The sequence below is a fragment of the Sus scrofa genome, chromosome 15, assembly GCF_054392235.1.
Source record: "Sus scrofa isolate SSC_HxYL_T2T_F1_AM1 chromosome 15, Sscrofa_HxYL_maternal_Yorkshire_Landrace_v2.0, whole genome shotgun sequence".
In the NCBI taxonomy this organism is placed as follows: domain Eukaryota; kingdom Metazoa; phylum Chordata; class Mammalia; order Artiodactyla; family Suidae; genus Sus; species Sus scrofa.
Window position 1 is genome coordinate 56935740 of NC_139397.1, and position 18596 is coordinate 56954335.

Below are 18596 nucleotides of genomic sequence, written 5' to 3' on the forward strand. Positions count from 1 at the left end.
GTACAGATGGCAGTTAGGGGAAGTAGAAAGGGAAAAGTGGGGTGGAAGGGAGGGGGAGAGACATTTATATCTTCATCTTACCAAATGGGAAATCCAGAGGTCATTTCTATAGTTTTGGAAAAATAAATGAAAATAACTATGTCACTTAAAATTTCAAGAAGTAGTGATAATTTAAGCCCTTATTTAATTGACTTTTTAACAATATGAATATAATATCTATAAGGATTTTGATTAAATTGTGTTTTAAAAAAATACAGTATATTAATATTTCAGGCAAATTATTAACCTAATGGAATTGATTGTTTTAGAAAAAATGACTGAGGGCATGTTATAATACTATTGATTATCTAGGAAACCAAGATTATGCAATAAAAGGCTAGGGCACTTGGCATATGAATATAAGAAATTAAAGTAAGTATAAGATTTTTGCTACTATGCTTTTTCCTGGAGTGAGAAGGGATAGTTCAGGTGTAGAATATGAACCTAATCTTACTATTGAAGTGATTTTAGCAAAAGATATCAAATTCATTTTATTGAGGAGAGATCTTAAGTAACTACTCAGTTAAGAATATGAAAATGAGGGATTATATGTTAATAGAATAACCACTCACTACATTCACCAAGAAAGTAACTGGCAAAAATTATTTTCTATGAATAATTGAAAACCTGATTCCAGGGTGAGTATTAGTAAAACAGATGAATAAAGGAATTTTATTGAGAGAAAGTTAAAAAAGTAATTGGTATAGGAAAAAGGATTTTCTAAACTTAGTACTCAATTACTTGAAAGTTTCTCATGGTCATATTGAGCAATAGAGTTTAAAGAGTTTATTATGCACTAAAAACAAAAATATTCCTGAGGTTGTGATTCGTAATTATTCAGAAATTGCTGGAGTTCCCATCATGGCACAGTGGTTAACAAATCTGACTAGGAACCATGAGGTTGGGGGTTTGATACCTGGCCTTTCTCAGTGGGTTAAGGACCCAGTGTTGCCATGAGCTGTGGTATAGGTTGCAGACATGGCTCAGATCCCGTGTTGCTGTGGCTCTGGTGTAGGCCAGCAGCTATAGCTCCGATTTGACCCCTAGCCTGGAAACCTCCATATGCCACGGGAGTGGCTCAAGAAATGGCAAAAAGACCAAAAAAAAAAAAAAAAAAAAGAAAAAAGAAATTGCTTGAGTAGGTCTTCCTATAGGTTTCAGCTGATTGGATGGCCACTCAAATAAGTATTAGATGGTCCATGAAGAACTGTGTTTGAATGATTTATGTAGGCGAGGAAGAAGAGGACCAGAAGTTTCAACTACAGAAGACAATGAGCCTTACAGAGCTGTAACAAAGAAAGTTATAGCAAACCAGTACATTCAAAGGAAATGTAACCTGGACTGACCTCTCTAGGAAAGAGAACTAAGGAATTATCTCATTACAGAGTTTGATGATGGGTCCAATGAAAAAGTTCAGAAAGAAGTACATTGTCAACAATGATTTGCTGCTGATTATAAGAAAACATAGAACAAGAGTCATAATAAATGTGGAACCTACTTCCAATAAGAATGTGGGTTTATATTAAATCGGAATTGTGTCAGGAATAGGCTAGTGGTATATTCTTAGACAGAATTCTAATTCTCTTTTTCTAACTGTAAATTCTAATTTGAATTCTCTAATTAATATTCATTTCTGGATCTCACTTTCACCAGGAATTTGAATATGAAGTCCAGTCAATTCCATTTCTAACTAATTTGGTGTCAAATCTATCACTTTATCTCCATCTCTACTACCACTCCCCCAAGCCAATCATCACCACTTCTTCCATGGACTATTGTGATTTTCTGATCAGTCTCCTCTCTTCCACTCTTCCCTCCCTTCAACTCTTTATCCACACATCATTAAAGGAACTCTTCAAATAGAAAACCAGGGAGTGGAGGCAAGATGGAGGAAGAGTAGGCGGACATGCTTGCCCTTGTGTCCCAGTGAGCACACTTGCCCACTGGCTAGCAGAGAGCTGTTCTTCCCAGTGCATCCCCCTCCCCTACCCCATGCATGCCTGACTTGAGGATGCCTGCCATCCTAGAGGGCTGGCCTCACCACTCACAGGAAGCCATCCACCTCAGGGACTTGCCCCAGCCTGGCCTGCCCGCCCTCTGGAGGGGCTATACTCCCGCAGATCAGCTGCCCAGCACTGCGGCCCCTGGAAGAGCTCCATGGCCCCAAAATGCCAGGGCAAGCCTTGCCTGGCCATGGGAAGTCTGCCTTTATCACAGTGTGGTCCTGCCAGTTCTGCCTGCCCTGGGGAAGCATTTCTTTGCCTCTCATGACCCAGCTAGCCGCTCCCACTCTCGGGAGGTGCTGCTCTCCCATGGAGCAGTTGCCCAGCACTGCCACCCCATGGAAGAGCTCTGCAGCCCAGAAGCACCAGGGCAAGCCCTGTCCAGCCACGGGAAGTCTGCCTCCATCACAGTGTGGTCCTGCCAGTTCCGCCTGCCCTGGGGAAGTGCTCCTTTGCCTCCCAGAGGCCTGGCTAGCCCCACCCATCCTTGGGAGGTGCTGTGCTCCTGTGGAGCAGCTGCCCAGCACTGCCCACCCCCTGGAAGAGTTTTGCAACCCAGAAGTGCTGGGGCAAGCCCTGCCCAGCCATGGGAATTCTGCCTCCATTGCAGTGTGGACCTACTAGTCTCATCTGCCTGCCCTCTGGAGGGCCTCCTTTGCTTCAGAGTGACCCTGCTAGCCCCTCCCACCCTCTGGAAATGCCCTTCTGCCTCAAAGATGGCCAGCCACTACCGCCAGCCCTTGGGAAGCACTCCACAGCAGTGCCAGGGCAAAACCTGCCCAGCCACGGGGAGTCACCTCCACCATGAAAAAGAAAATAACATCCCCAGTTAAACCAACAGGAGAACTCACCTAAAGCAGTCAACAATGAAACAGAGCTCTGAAGTCTGACAGACTTGGAGTTCAAAAGGGAGAGAGTGAAAATACTGAAGGAATTAAGAGAAGATATGAACAGTAATGCGGACTCCCTCAGAAAGGAGCTAGAAAATATAAGGAGGAGCCAGGAAAAACTAGAAAATTCATTTGCAGAGATACAAACTGAGATAAAGGCAGTAAAAACCAGAATGAATAATGCAGAAGAATGAATTGGTGCTGCAGAAGATGGAATAATGGAAATCACCCAAACAGGACAGCAGACAGAAAAGCAAATAAAAAAAAAATAGGGAGTTCCCGTCGTGGCGCAGTGGTTAACGAATCCGACTGGGAACCATGAGGTTGCAGGTTCGGTCCCTGCCCTTGCTCAGTGGGTTAACGATCCGGTGTTGCCGTGAGCTGTGGTGTAGGTTGCAGACGCGGCTCAGATCCCGCGTTGCTGTGGCTCTGGCATAGGCCGGTGGCTACAGCTCCGATTCAACCCCTAGCCTGGGAACCTCCATATGCTGCGGGAGCGGCCCAAGAAATAGCAACAACAGCAACAACAACAACAACAAAAAATAAATAAATAAAAAAAATAAAAAAATAAAAGCAATATGAGATCTATGGGATAATATAATGTGGGCCAATCTACACATAATAGGAATTCCAGAAGGAGACAAAAAAGATAAAGGGATTGAAAATATATTTGAAGAAATTATCACTGGAAACTTCCCAAATCTAAAGGATGCTGATTTCAAGATACGGGAAGCACAAGGGCCCCAAACAAGTTGAATTCAAATAGACCCACACCAAGACACATCATAATAAAAATGGCAAAAGTTAATGGATAAAGAGAGGATCCTAAAGGCAGCAAGAGAAAAGCAAAGTGTCGATTATAAGGGAACCACCATAAAGTTATCAGCTGATTTCTCTACAGAAATTCTACAGTCCAGGAGGGAATGGCAAGAGACATTTAAAGTGCTTAAAGGAAAAAAATATACAACCTAGAATACTCTATCCAGCAGAAATATCATTTAAAATAGAAGGGGAAATAAAAATTTTGTCCAACAAACAAAAGCTAAAAGAATACAGCAATACAAAACCATTCTAAAAGAAATATCCTGTGAAATCAGATTATTATGATCATTATACAACTACAGATGTGATAAATTCATTTGAGTAATAAAAAAAGTGGAAGAAAAAAAGAAAAAAGAAAAAAATTTTAACTATATCTAAGAAAGAAAAAAAAATAAAAGAAATATTGAAAGGGCTTCTCTAAATCAAAAAAAGAGAACTAGGATGGAGGAAACCACAATCAGAGAGCAGTCATTCACATAAGCCATCATGCAGATCTAATCATGAAGATGTTTAAAACAAAATAAAATTAAAAAGAAAAAAAGAGACATCAAAATCATAAAATGTAGACAAGGTAAGCAAGGAAATAAATAGATCCTTTTTTTATTTACTTTTTTAATTATATTATGGTAATGAAGTGTTTGAACCTATAAGACTATCAGGCTAAAACACACAATTATAGGAAGGGGTTAACATACTTAAAAGACAGGGCAACCACAAATGAAAACCAAATATTACATTCACAAAAAATGAAAAGAAAATACTCAAGCAGAAAATAATTGGAGACCATACAACCAAAAAAAGAAAGAAAGAATGGATAATCATAGAATCAACTGGAAAATGAGGTTTAAAATGGCAATAAATAATCATCTATCAATTATCACCTTCAATGTCAATGGACTGAATGCTTGAATAAAAAGACACAGAGTGGCTGGATAAAAAAGCAAAAAACTTCCATCTGCTGCCTACAAGAAACTCACCTTAGGACAAAGGACACATATACATTGAAAATGAGGGAGTGGGAAAAAATATTTCATGCCAATGGACATGACAGGAAAGCAGGAGTTGCAATACTTATATCAGACAAAATAGACGTTAAAGCGAAGGCCATAAAGAAAAAGAAGGACACTATTTAATGATTAAAGGATTCATTCAAGAAGAGGATATTACTGTCATCACCATATATGCCCCAAATATAGGAGCACCCAGATATATACAACAAATATTAACAGACATAAAGGGAGAAATTGATGGGAATACAATCATAGTAGGAGACTTTAACACCCCACTCACATCAATGGAAAGATCCTCTAGACAGAAAACCAATAAAGCAACAGAGATCCTAAAGAAAAAGATAGAAAAGTTAGACTTAATTGATATCCTCAGAACACTATGTCCAAAAAAATCAGAATACACATTATTCTCAAGTGCGCATGGAACATTCTCAAGAATTGATCACATATTGGGGCACAAAGCTAACCTCAACAAATTTAGGAGCATAGAAATTATTTCAAGTATCTTCTCTGACCACAATGGCATGAAACTAGAAATCAACCACAGGAAAAGAAATGAGGAAAAACCTACTACATGGAGATTAAACAAGATGCTACTAAAAACCAATAGGTCAATGAGGAAATCAAGAAGGAAATTAAAAAATACTTTGAGAGAAACAATAATGAAAGCACAAGTTCTCAAAATCTATGGGATGATGCAAAAGCAGTGCTCAGAGGGAAATTCATAGCAATGCAAAGAAGAAGAAAGATCTCAAATTGACAACTTAACCCACCACCTAAATGAATTAGAAAAAGAAGAACAAACAAAGCCTAAAGTCAGCAGAAGGAAGGAAATCATAAAGATCAAAGAGGAAAAATCAATAAAATAGAGATTCAAAAAACAATAGAGAAAATTAATAAAACCAAGAGCTGGTTCTTTGAAAAGATAAACAAAATTGACAAACCCCTGGCTAGACTCACTAAGAAGAGAAGAGAAAGAATCCAAAGAAACAAAATAAGAAATGAAAAAGGAGAAATCACAACAGATATGGCAGAAATACAAAAAACCGTAAGAGAATACTATGAACAACTATATGCCAACAAATTTGACCATCTGGAAGAAATGGACAACTTCCTAGAATCTTACAGTCTGCCAAAACTGAATCAAGAAGAAATAGACCAACTGAACAGAGCGATCACTAGAAATGAAATTGAATACATCATAAAAACACTCCCTACAAATACAAGTCCAGGACCAGATGGCTTCACAGGTGAATTCTACCAAACATACAAAGAGGATTTGGTGCCCATCCTCCTTAAACTTTTTCAAAAGGTAGAAGAAGAAGGAACACTCCCAAAGACATACTATATTACCACCATCACCCTAATTCCAAAACTAGACAAAGATACCACCAAAAAAGAAAACTATCAGCCAATATCTTTTATGAATATAGATGCAAAACTCTCAACAAACTTCTAGCAAACCAAATCCAACAACATACCAGAAAGATCATACATCATGACCAGGTGGGGTTCATCCCAGGTTCACAAGGATGGTTCAACATACGCAAATCATTCAATGTCATACACCACATTAACAAAAGAAAAGTAAAAAATCATATGATCATCTCAATAGATGCAAAAAAAGCATTTGACAAAGTTCAACATCCATTCATGATAAAAACTCTCACCAAAGTGGGCATAGAGGGAACATTCCTGAATATATTCAAAGCCATTTATGACAAACCCACAGCAAATACAATACTCAATGGAGAAAAATTGAAAGCCTTCTAACTCAAATCTGGAACATGACAAGGATGCCCACTCTCACCACTGCTATTCAACATAGTTTTGGAAGTCCTAGCCACAGCAATTAGACAAAAAAAGAAATAAAAGGCATCCAAAGGGAAGAGAAGAGATAAAACTGTCACTATATGCAGATGACATGATACTATACATAGAAAACCCTAAGGACTCAACCCAAAAACTACTTGAACTGATTAACAAGTTCAGCAAAGTAGCAGGATATATGATGAACATTCAGAAAGCAGTTGCATTTCTGTATACTAACAATGAAATATTAGAAAGGAAGTACAAAAATACAATGCCTTTTAAAATTGCACCCCAAAATATCAAATACCTGGGAATAAATCTGACCAAGGAGATAAAGAATTTATATGCCGAGAACTCTAAAACATTAATCAAGGAAATCAAAGAAGACATAAAAAAATGGAAAGATATTCCATGTTCCTGGATTGGAAAAATTACTATTGTAAAAATGGCCATACTACCCAAAGCAATCTACAGATTCAATGCAATCCCTACCAAATTACCCATGACATTTTTCACAGAACTAGAACAAATAATCCAAACACTTATATGGAACCACAAAAGACTCAGAATTGCCAAAGCAATCCTGAGAAACAAAAACCAAGCAGGAGGCATAACTCTTCTAGACTTCAAGCAATTTTATAAAGCCACAGTCATCAAAACAGTGTGGTCCTGGTACCAAAACAGACAGACAGACCAATGGAACAGAATAGAGAACCCAGAAATAAACCCTGACACTTATGGTCAATTAATCTTTGACAAAGGAGGCAAGAACATAAAATGGGAAAAAGACAGTCTTTTTATCAAGCATTGCTGGGAAACCTGGACAGCTGCATGCAAATCAATGAAACCAGAACACACCCTCACACCATGCACGAAAATAAACTCAAAATGGCTTAAAGACAAATATAAGACCAGATACCATCAAACTCCTGGAAGAGAACATAGGTAAAACATTCTCTGACATCAACCTCATGAATATTTTCTGAGGTCATTCTCCCAAGGCAACAGAAATAAGAGCAACAGTAAATCAATGGGACCTAATCAAACTGACAAGCTTTTGCACAGCAAAGGAAACCAAAAAGAAAACAAAAAGACAACTTGCAGAATAGAAGAAAATAGTTTCAAATGATGTAATAGACAAGGGCTTAATCTGTAGAATTTACAAGCAGCTTATACAACTCAAGAGCAAAAAAGCCAACCACCCAATGGAAAAATGGGCAAAAGACCTGAATAGATGATTCTTCAAGGAAGATATACAGATGGCCAACAAGCCCATGAAAAAATGCTATACATCTCTGATTATTAGATAAATGCAAATCAAAACTACCATGAGATACCACCTCATACCAGTCAGGATGGCCATCATTAATAAATCCACAAATAACAAGTGCTGGAGGGGTTGTGGAGAAAAGGGAACCCTCTTGTACTGTTGCCGGGAATGTAAGTTGGTACAGCCACTATGGAGAGCAGTATGGAGTTACCTTAGAAATCTATACATAGAACTACCATATGACCCAGGAGTCCCACTCTTGGGCATATATTTGGACAAAACTTTCCTTGAAAAAGACACATGCACCCGCATGTTCATTGCAGCTCTATTCACAATAGCCAAGAGCTGAAAACAACCCAAATGTCCATCGATAGACAATTGGATTAGGAAGATGTGGTATATATACACAGTGGAATACTACTCAGCTATAAAAAAGAATGACATAATTCCATTTGCACTAACATGGATGGAACTAGAGACTCTCATACTGAGTGAAGTAAGTCAGAAAGAGAAAGACAAATACCATATGATATCACTTATAACTGGAATCTAATATACGGCACAAATGAAAGTTTCCACAGAAAAGAAAATCATAGACTTGGAGAATAGACCTGTGGCTACCCAGGGGGAGAGGGAGGGTGTGGGAGAGATTGGGAATTTGTGGTTAAAGGATGCGAACTATTGCTCTTGGAATGGATTTACAATGAGATCCTGCTCTGTAGCATTGAGAAGTATGTCTAAATACTTACATCGCAACACAACAATGGGAGGAAAAATATGTATACATGTATGTGTAGCTTGGTCCCCATGCTGTGTAGTGGAAAAACAAACAAACAAACAAAAACAAATAGAAAACTAATCATGTCCTTGATTAAAACCCTCTCATGGCTTGTGCTTGTACACAGCATACCCAGAACTCAATTCCAAGAACCTGCATGGGGGAGTCCCTGCTTTCCTCCCCAGGCCTTTCCACACCAGCCTCTACCTGCTCTGCCATCTGGCCATTCTTCACCCCTGGGCAGAACCTCACTCTTTCCAAACTCTTTTTGAGCACAGTCTTGCCATAGTACCTTCATGCATGATCTAGTCTACCCTTGATTTGGAATGAATTTTCTCACTCTTTTTTCATGATTGGAATATTTCTCAGTGATGTCTCCTCTCAATATTCAGGTTAAAATTAATGACCATTATTCCCTTTCAAAGCATTTGGTCTTTTTCCATTATAGTATATACCACTAATTGCAATTTGATATATACTATCTAAGTGTTTAATATACTCTATGTTTCATGGTCTTTTTTTTTTTTTTTTTTTTTCCTTTTTGCCATTTTCTTGGGCCGCTCCCACAGCATATGGAGGTTCCCAGGCTAGGGGTCTAATTGGAGCTGTAGTCGCCGGCCTACGCCAGAGCCACAGCAATGCGGGATCCGAGCCGCATCTGTGACCTACACCACAGCTCATGCCAACGCCGGATCCTTAACCTGCAACTTCAAGGTTCCTAGTTGGATTCATTAACCACAGCCACGATGGGAACCCTCATGGTCTATTTATATTCTATTCAGTACAATGTATCTAGCACTTAGGATGGGACCTAGCATATAGTAGATACTTGATAAACATCGGTTTAATAAATAAATGAACAAATTAAAAGTGAACAAGGAGGTAGGATAAGATGAACTAGAGCAATAAATCATCACCTCCTATTGCTGACTTATTTTCAGTGCCTGCCTTTCAAGACAAGTTACTATTTTAGAGGGGCAAGCTCAAAGGCTAAGGTGGAGGTTTGCCGGGGGTCCATGTACTGAGGAGGAGCAGAAAGGCACTATGAGTATTAATACTGGCTTAATTTTTTTATTTTACATTTGCATTTGTTTTGTTTTCTATTGAATCAGTCAGTGTACATTGCTCTAACATTTTTAGTGGCTACAGGTTTCTATGGGTCAGACGATTTAGGGATGTTAGTATTTAGAAATATCGGATTGCAGCAACTTGAGGTAGGACTATCTGAATTTTATTCAGTAAAAAATGATACTTCATTAGCAAAATGAAAAAGTCCTTCTATCACACTCCAGAAGCATTGTATGTGTGCCCTTACGTGACAGTTCTCATGCTTTATTTCTTCCTAGTCATCGCATGCTTGTTCTATTCTAACTACTGACTTAGGTAAGAAACAGGATTTGAGGACTGGGAATTGCCTTTTATACATATTTGTATGCAAAAAACGTTTAGTATTTGTTGAAATAAATATAAATTTTCCTGAATTTCTGTAGATTCTGGCCTCTTAAGAGAGTCAAGCAGAGTTCCCGTTGTGGCTTAAGAACTTGCCACAGTGTCCCTGAGGATGTGGGTTTGATTCCTGACCTTGCTTATGGGGTTAAGGATCCAGCGTTTCTGCAAGCTGTGGTATAGGCCACAGATAGGGCTCGGATCCTATGTTGCTGTGGCTTTGCTGAAGGACTGCAGCTGCAGCTCTGATTTGACCCCTAGATCACAAAATTCCATATGCCACAGACGCAGCCCTAAAACTGACAAAAAAAAAAAAAAAAAGTCAAGCAACTATTTGGTATCCTTGAATTTGGTGTGGGATCTACAGAAAACTGAGCCTCATGTCTGTTTGGGTGGTTATCATTCCAGCAGAGAAACCCAAGGTAGGGAAAAAGATGAAATTCAAGTCAACTTTCTCTTTTTCTTAGAAAACCTCATGAGAAGTGTTCAGTTCATTCAATATGTACAGTATTGGCTTAAGCATCATTTGGGTGCCATTTATTAATTTCATTTAGTTTTTCTTCTTCTTTAGTACAAATTATTAACTTTTGCATGATTATAATCCTAAAGATTTTGGTAAGTAAGGAGACCAAGAGAGACAAATACCCTTAAAGATTAAATATATAGCTTAAGTATATAACCCAGGCCCTCAACATGAATACTTCTGAAGTTGCAGTAGTAATGGGAAGACTTTGGATATGCTACAATGAAACAAGTAGAAAACATATAAGCTTAGATACTAAATATATCTGAGTATAAAGCCTCTTCTGCCACTTATTAGCTATGTGACCTTGAAATTATTTCAAACCTCTAAACTTTCCTTGACCTGTATATAAAAAGGAGAAATTCATATTCTCATCAGCAGGTTGTGAGCTTTCTCTGTGAATTATCTGTTCATATCTTTTCCCCACTTGTCTGATATTTGACTTTTCTAGTTATTGATTTGTATATATTCTTACTTATTCTCCATACTGACTCTTTGTTATTTGTACGCATAACAAATATCTTTCCCAGTCTTTAGATTGTTTTTACCTTTGTAATTTGTATGTGTAATTTTCATATAAATTTTTAAAAATTCCATTAATTTCTAATTTGACTAAATTATGTAATTTGACTAAATTTATGTCTTTCTATATTTGTATCTGATCATCATCTATATTTGTATCAGATATTTCTATATCTGATTAAAAAACTCACTTTCATCCATATGTTTCTTCTGAAAGTATTATAGATGTTTTAGGTTGAAGTTCTCTAAATCAAGGCCAGAGACAAGGATTAAATTGTGATAAGTTTATATGAGAGCTGAAACCAGATAGCACTGAATGAGAAATGAGAACATGAGATGGGGGAAGGGAAGAAACCAGTAAAGAATGCATTTTCAAGTAATTATAGCTCTGGGCCACTGTAGTTAAATCCATCTGGGAAATCCTAGAAGACAGTGTAGATTTGAGAATTATCCTTCCTGAGTGGCAGAGATGGAATGTCCAGAATCCATCTGTCATTGGCTGATGCTGCTCTCAGGGGTCTTAACTCCAAGTATGTCCTGCCTCCCCCTGTGTCAGTGAGTGAAAGCCTACAGGTAGAGTATAGGTGCTTGCATAGGACACATTAGCATATGTATTGAAATTTGATGCCCAGGAAATATGGGTCGGGTGTCCACAGTATCTGTTTAAGATATTTGAAATTTAATTTTATGTGTTTGTGAAAAGGGGATCTAATTTTATATTTGTATATGGATAACCAGGCTCTCTCAATTATTTGCTATGTCTCTCATCCATCTTGCTATGAAGTTCCATTTCTGCCGTAAACCAACTTTCTATACACATATGGGCATGTTACTAGGCTCTCGAATCTGTTCTCTTAGCCTTTTTTTTTTCTAACCTTTGTCCAACCCATGGCTTTAATTAATGTATTTTTATAATATATTTGAAATTTCAACTAATCAAATAATTTCAGCATAGACAATTTACTTTTGTAAAATTCAATGTATATATGAAACAGATACCTATTTTTTTCCTCTTTATCTTTCTTCTTTAGTATCTTCTTGGCTGTTCTTTCCAAGAGTGATTTTTTTTAGGATCTGCTTAACAAGTCACACATAAATGTGTTCAAGTACACACACACACACACAGTTAAAATTTTTATTGCAATTACATTAATTATAGAGAATATGTGATGAGAATGACATCTTAAATATTTAATCTTATCATCCAGGAGAAAAAGTCTTTCTTTCTATGTTTTTCAAATACTCTCATTATTTCTCCATAAATATTTTGCACTACTTTTTAAAAAATTGATTCCTACTTATTTTAGAGAGGTTTACTCACTCATGTTAATGGGATTTTTATATTAAATTATCCAATAGGTTGTTGTTGGTCTTAAGAAACGGTTTTGTGCCCAGGGACTATGCTGAACTTCATTATTAGTAAAGAATATGAATTTCCTTGTGTTTTAATTGAAGATAATTAAATCATCTGTAATAATGAATATTTTTATTTTTAACCTAACAGCATATATCTCCTTAACTTACTGCATTGTCTAATATCTTTAGTTCAATATTAAACAAAGAAGAAATACCAGATATTCTAGCATGTTCACCATTGATCATGCTTTTTGGATTGGTTTGTTGGAATCCCTGTATTAAATTTTAAAAGTTTATTTTATTCTCTTGTTTGCTGACATTTATCATGGAAAAAATATTGACTTTTGTAAAATTCTTTCTTTACACCTCTTTAGATGATTACGTTTTCTCCCTTTATCTGTTAATGTGGTTACTTTCATAAATAGATTTGTGAATGCTCAAAATTTCTTTACTTCTTGGGAAAACTCTTACTTCATCATAACATATAGAATCTTTCTTATTTGACTTGCTATTAATTCAAGATTTTCTAAAGCAATCATTAATAATTTTACTTTGCTCTAATATTCTTATGTATGGTTAAACAACACAATAAAAAACGGTGTTGTATGTGTTAATATTATTTCAGATTAAAGGGAGACTTGAACAACTGGTTTTTAAATTTTTTTTGGGGACAATTTGAAAAAAATGTACAATCTTTATATTTTGAAAGGTTTAAAATTGTGTAGACATCGTGCTTTGGGATTATAATTTTTCACTGACAATTCAACTAAAGTAATAGTTGTAGGTTTTAAGGTTATATGTATTTTTAATTTAGTAAACATTACATATCTTTTTCTAAAATGTTAATTTTCTCTAAGTTTTGGTATATATTGACAGAAATATTGCTTACATTACTTATTTGTTGTCTCTATGTTTCTAATATATTGATAATTTTGACCTCTTTTCATTTCCTAGTGAAGCTTGCTTATTTTATTTGTTAATATTTTTGAAAAATTTCTCTAGTTTATTCATTTTTTTGAATATCTAGTGTTCTTCTACTTATATTCTTTCTGTGCTTTCTCTTTTTAAAATAATTTCTGATGTTATTTTCCCATTTTTTTGAGTTAATTGTTTATTATTGACTTTCCTCTTTAATTTCTAATTTGGCTATTTTCAATCAATCATATTTTTATTGGATACATTTTCAGTTGTAAATCTCCTTATCATATTTCTGTAATTTTGAATATGTAGTGCTTCATTGACTTCATTTAAATATTTCTCAATTTTTGTTATAATTGCTTTTTACTTTTGAATTCTTAGATTTTCAAATGAATGATTATTTGGGGATAACTTACAATTATTAATTTCAAATTAAAGTTGACCCTTGAAGAACACAGCTTTAGAGACTCCAACCTGTGCATAGGCAAGATTCTGTGTATAATATTTGACTTCCTCCAAAACTTAACTACTAATAACCTAGTGTAAGCCACAAGACTTACCAACAATGTAAACAGTTGACACATTTTATATATATGATAGCACATTTTATCTATTATATACTATGTTCATACAATAAAGCTAGAGAAAAGATTATTATGAAAATCATAAAGAAGGGGAAATTGTTTTTAGTATTGCACTGTTTATCAATACTGTTAAGTTCATGTCATCTGCTTACAAGATGAATTATCTGTCAATTCATTGATATCAATATCTACATCAATATTATCTTCATGTATGATCCATAACACTGTAGATATTACAAGCATTACTAACACTAGACATAAGAAATGAAAAGTTAATGTGAAAAGGAAATTCATATTTATTTACAGGTGTAACAATTCATGCATTGATAATGAAGAAGCAGTGATATAATTGGTTTATGGTAGCCTAGCATAATCAGTGCAATTGCTTCATAGTAGCCTGGCCTATAAACTAACAGATGAATCATGGTAGAAATTTTATGGCATGCGTATCACAGTTATATTCACAATACAGTATTGCAAACGTTGTTACACTTAAAAAAGAAGAGCACTTCCCTGTGATGGTAGGCTGATACTCAGTTTCTCCAGTTACAAGAGAGAGAGAAAGAGATATGCTATAATGTAAATTACATGGTAATGTAAATTTTGAAAATCATAAGATAGCAAGAAAACTAACACATTATTAATTTCATATTAAATATCCATCACCTAATGCCTGTGTGAAGAGACTAGTGTCTACATACAATTTATGCATTTATAACATGGTAATTTTTCTTAATTTTTCAATATTTCTAGGCTACACGGTTCATCTACAAGTTTTTTTCAAATTATAGCAAATTTCCAAATATTTTTCCAGTGTATTCATGAAAAACACTATGCATATAGGTAAAAATACACTGTTCAAAGTGCTGTTGTTTAAGGGTGAACTGTACATTCCATTGTGGTCAAATTGTTTGATCTGTTTGCAAACAATTATTTGGTAAATGTAGACATCCATTTTTTTTTTTTTTTTTTTTTTAGTGGTATGTATGGTCTTCTTACGTGGCTTGATTGTAACCTAAATATTCCTTGTAAGACCACTATTTCTGTCCAGTCAATCACTTTGTTATTTATGTTTTTCAAATCTTCTCTTGATTTATGTTTGTTTTTTTATCTCCTTTACCTATCAAGCGAAGTTCAAAAACTGTAATGTTTATGATTTTGACAATGTCTCTGACAATTTTGTTCTACAGACCTTGAGGCATTTACTTTTCAATCAGCATTGTTGCATTTTTCCTGTGGATAGATTTGTTTTTATGATAAGTAATAACACTTTTAGGCTAAATAGTATATTGTCTATTATGAATATTTGTCCATTATGAATATTTCTGCACCTTGTTTATTGGTGTTTTCCTCACATATCTTTTTCTATCTCTTCTATTCCTCTTTTAGGTGCCATTCTGTTTTTAGTATCTCTTTGAGGCAGCATATAGCTAAATTTTGTTCTGCATGGTCTTTTTAAAAATCTAACATGAGAATATTTGTTTCTTAAATAGGCAACAGAATCCTTTTAAACTTATTTTTTATACCAATATATTCAGTTTTACTTCTTTCACTTCACTGTGTATTTTTATTGACCATGCGTTTTACTCATTTTCTGTCTTGGAGCAAATATTTCATTAATTGAATTTTCTTTATTCCATTCTCTTTAAAAAAATGGAAGTATTATTATTAGTCTTTAGAGTTTTCTCTTAAAATTGTAGCATTCTCCTTTAACAGAGTAAAAAGTTAAGTATGATTTCTTTTCTTTTTCCCCACAAAGCTAAGACTTTAAAATGCCTTACTTTCGATCATATCCTTCTGTCTTATCTCAGCCATTTGGAGACAGAGTATCTTTGTCTTCTGGCCTCTCAGTTAATTTTTTTTATTATTATTCCTTTGAGTATAATCTCTTTAAGCATTTTCTCTTCATCTTAAATGATGTGCAATTTCAACAAATGAGTCTAAGAATGAATTTAATCAGGATCAATGTACTTCTTAAAGCTGAAGAGTCCAGTTTTTCCTTAGTTATAAAATATTCTCAACTAGTATTTCTAGAATATTGTCTCTCTCAAGTTCTAATAATGTCTGCATCTGGAATACTTATTTTATATATATATATATATATATATATATTGTGCTTACCTCTCACTTCTGTGTCTCAAGTTCCTATTTTCCATCTTTATTAAAACAAGCTCCATTCTGAGTAATTTCATAGAGCTATCTTCAAATTCCTGACTCTCTGAGGCTGTGCTTAAATACTATACAATGTATACTATACAATGAACTCATCCACTGAGTTGTATATTTAAGTGACTCTATTTCTCATGTTTATACATCGTTTCTTTTCCGAATTTTCCAATTTAAATACACAGAGGTCTTTCTTGAATCTAATATTCCATATATGCGGTCATTTTAAACAGAAGTATTTTGGACGGTTTGAAAAATTACTCAGCTCCAGAAGGCCCACTTATTTTGATTGATTGTCAGTGTACCTTACCCCTTGTGGTTTGTGTAGTTGTGTGATTACAAAGTTTTTGTGATCTCAGTTCTAGTGAGTTTCTTTTTCTGCAGAAGTCTTCTGCTCCCAAAGTTGTTGAGTATCCCTGCAGAGAAGTTCTGCATTTGTTTTTCTCAAGAACCCAGTGATTTAATAAATCTGGGACACGTTTTTGATGTTAATTTCTCAATTTAGCATCTATTCATCCATCATTTACAATAAAGTAGGTTTTGATCTGTGCATAGCTGAGGTTTCAGTTTCCAGCCAGACCCAGAACAGATGGAAAACTTCCTTGATGCTTCCCAGAGTATAGTTGGAGAGTCTATTTCTCCTTGAAGTGCCACCTCCAGGGATTTCAGCTGGTGATAGGGTTTCTCTTCCAGCTACCTGGCTGGTACAGAGAGAGACTGGTTTTCCAGCTGGTGGACATTAACAGCCAGCTCCCTACCATTAGCGCTTATACCCCAGTCTATATCCATTGTAGTTCCCTAAGCATCAACTCAGGTGCTTTTAGCTCTGGCTTAGGGTTTCTCTCTTCATTTCTAGCACTTAGGTTATTTTTCTTTTGTTTTCTTTTCATTTGTGAGTATATCTCTGCATATAAAATAAATGTTTATTATATTGTATCCAGCATTTCTGTGCATTGTTATTTGGCCTTAGCTAGTCTGCCATGTTTCTGTAAATTCTAAAACTTTTTTTTTTTTTTTTTTTAAGGAAAGTCTGCCACATATCTGGGGACCCTGCTGTGAGGTAAAAAAGCAGGGGTTTTATTTTTTTCTGGTAACTCAGGCAGCAGAAGTTGTGCTAGAATTTTCAGAATTTCTTTTTTTCTTTAAAGAGTTTTAAAAAGAAACAGTGAGAATGGGATCCTCTTGTATTTGCTTTCCCTGTGAAAACATTAAATTCAATAGTTAATAGGAGATACAGGTTCTGAAGGTGATAAAGTGGGTCTGGGTCACAAATACTGGGTTCCCTTCTCTTGCTTTAACAAAAAGAAATGCATGAAAATAAGCAAATGAGTCATATGTCAGTATGATATGTACTAAAAGGAAATCTTAACTTCCTCCTGTATGAATCAACCTACATCTTTGAAATGGGGAGAATTTTTTTCTCTTAAGTGTGAGAAACCACTTAAGGTCAAATTATTGGGATTGGAACATTTTTAACCAAGTCCCTGATTTCCCTCCCTCCCAACCAGACTCATACTGTCTCTTAACATTAAAAGCAGCATGTATATAAACACTTGTACACATGCACACACATATAGAAACACACATGCACAAATATATTTGGATGTATAAACAAACATATCCAAAATGAGGAAGGGAAAGATTATTTCTATATGGCTGAGATAAAAAAGAGTAATTTTGTTTTCGTCTGACTTCTGGTGTAAAATTGATATGAAAAGAGATGGAGAAATGGAAAGACAGTTGGGATGAAAGGGTGAAAGCAGCAGATATAATATGGGGTTGGGCTTGCCGTGTCCTTTATAAGGGAGGCTGATGGTAAGAAGAAATAGAACTGTTATGGGTTGACACATTACAAGAAATGGGTGATGTGAAATACAAATAAGTTGACCTAGCTTTCATTTTTATAGCCATTTTGACAGGCTATGTCATCAAAATGTCATAAACATGGCCCACTCCAGTGCAGAGCTTCCCTAATTGTCCCCACCATGCTGTGTAAAAAATACCAACTTAAAAGGAGTAACAGAACCTATTGACAGGCGTCCTTTCTTATTCCCAAATTATATCTGCAGTGAACATTCTTTTGAGGTGTTGTCCTGTTAATGTCACATTTACCACCAGGTGATTAAACTGTAAATGAAGATATTGAGTTATAGAAAGGAGGAAGAATTAATATGTTCACTAACCATGACCGATGAGTAATTATTCACAAAGGGGAGAAGGGAATGACATTTAATGAGCACGTATTATGTGTAAGGCATGTCCTAGGTCATTTATAATGAGACACTTGGTACTTAGAAAAATGATGAGACTCTCCCCTCACAATCCAGCCTCAATGCTCTGAAAACCACCACGCTCATGGAGACACATATCTTGTTTCATTAAAATGCTCATTGAGTAGAAATAAGTCAGTGATATCTGGTTATAATATATTGTACCCTTCATTTATAAATGTATTTC

General features: G+C 35.5%; 1 protein-coding gene across 15 annotated transcripts in view; it reads left to right on the forward strand.

Annotated features, from left to right (window-relative positions):
• Nucleotides 1-18596, forward strand: part of TENM3 (teneurin transmembrane protein 3) — a 2581468-nt gene that overhangs the window by 961717 nt on the left and 1601155 nt on the right. The window contains exon 5 of one of the 15 annotated variants that reach the window (XM_085000902.1): nucleotides 17164-17199. The exons of the other annotated variants lie outside the window; for them this stretch is intronic. The gene's annotated coding sequence lies outside the window, so the exon portion shown is untranslated. The remainder of the gene's footprint in view (nucleotides 1-17163; nucleotides 17200-18596) is intronic. 15 annotated transcript variants of the gene reach the window in all.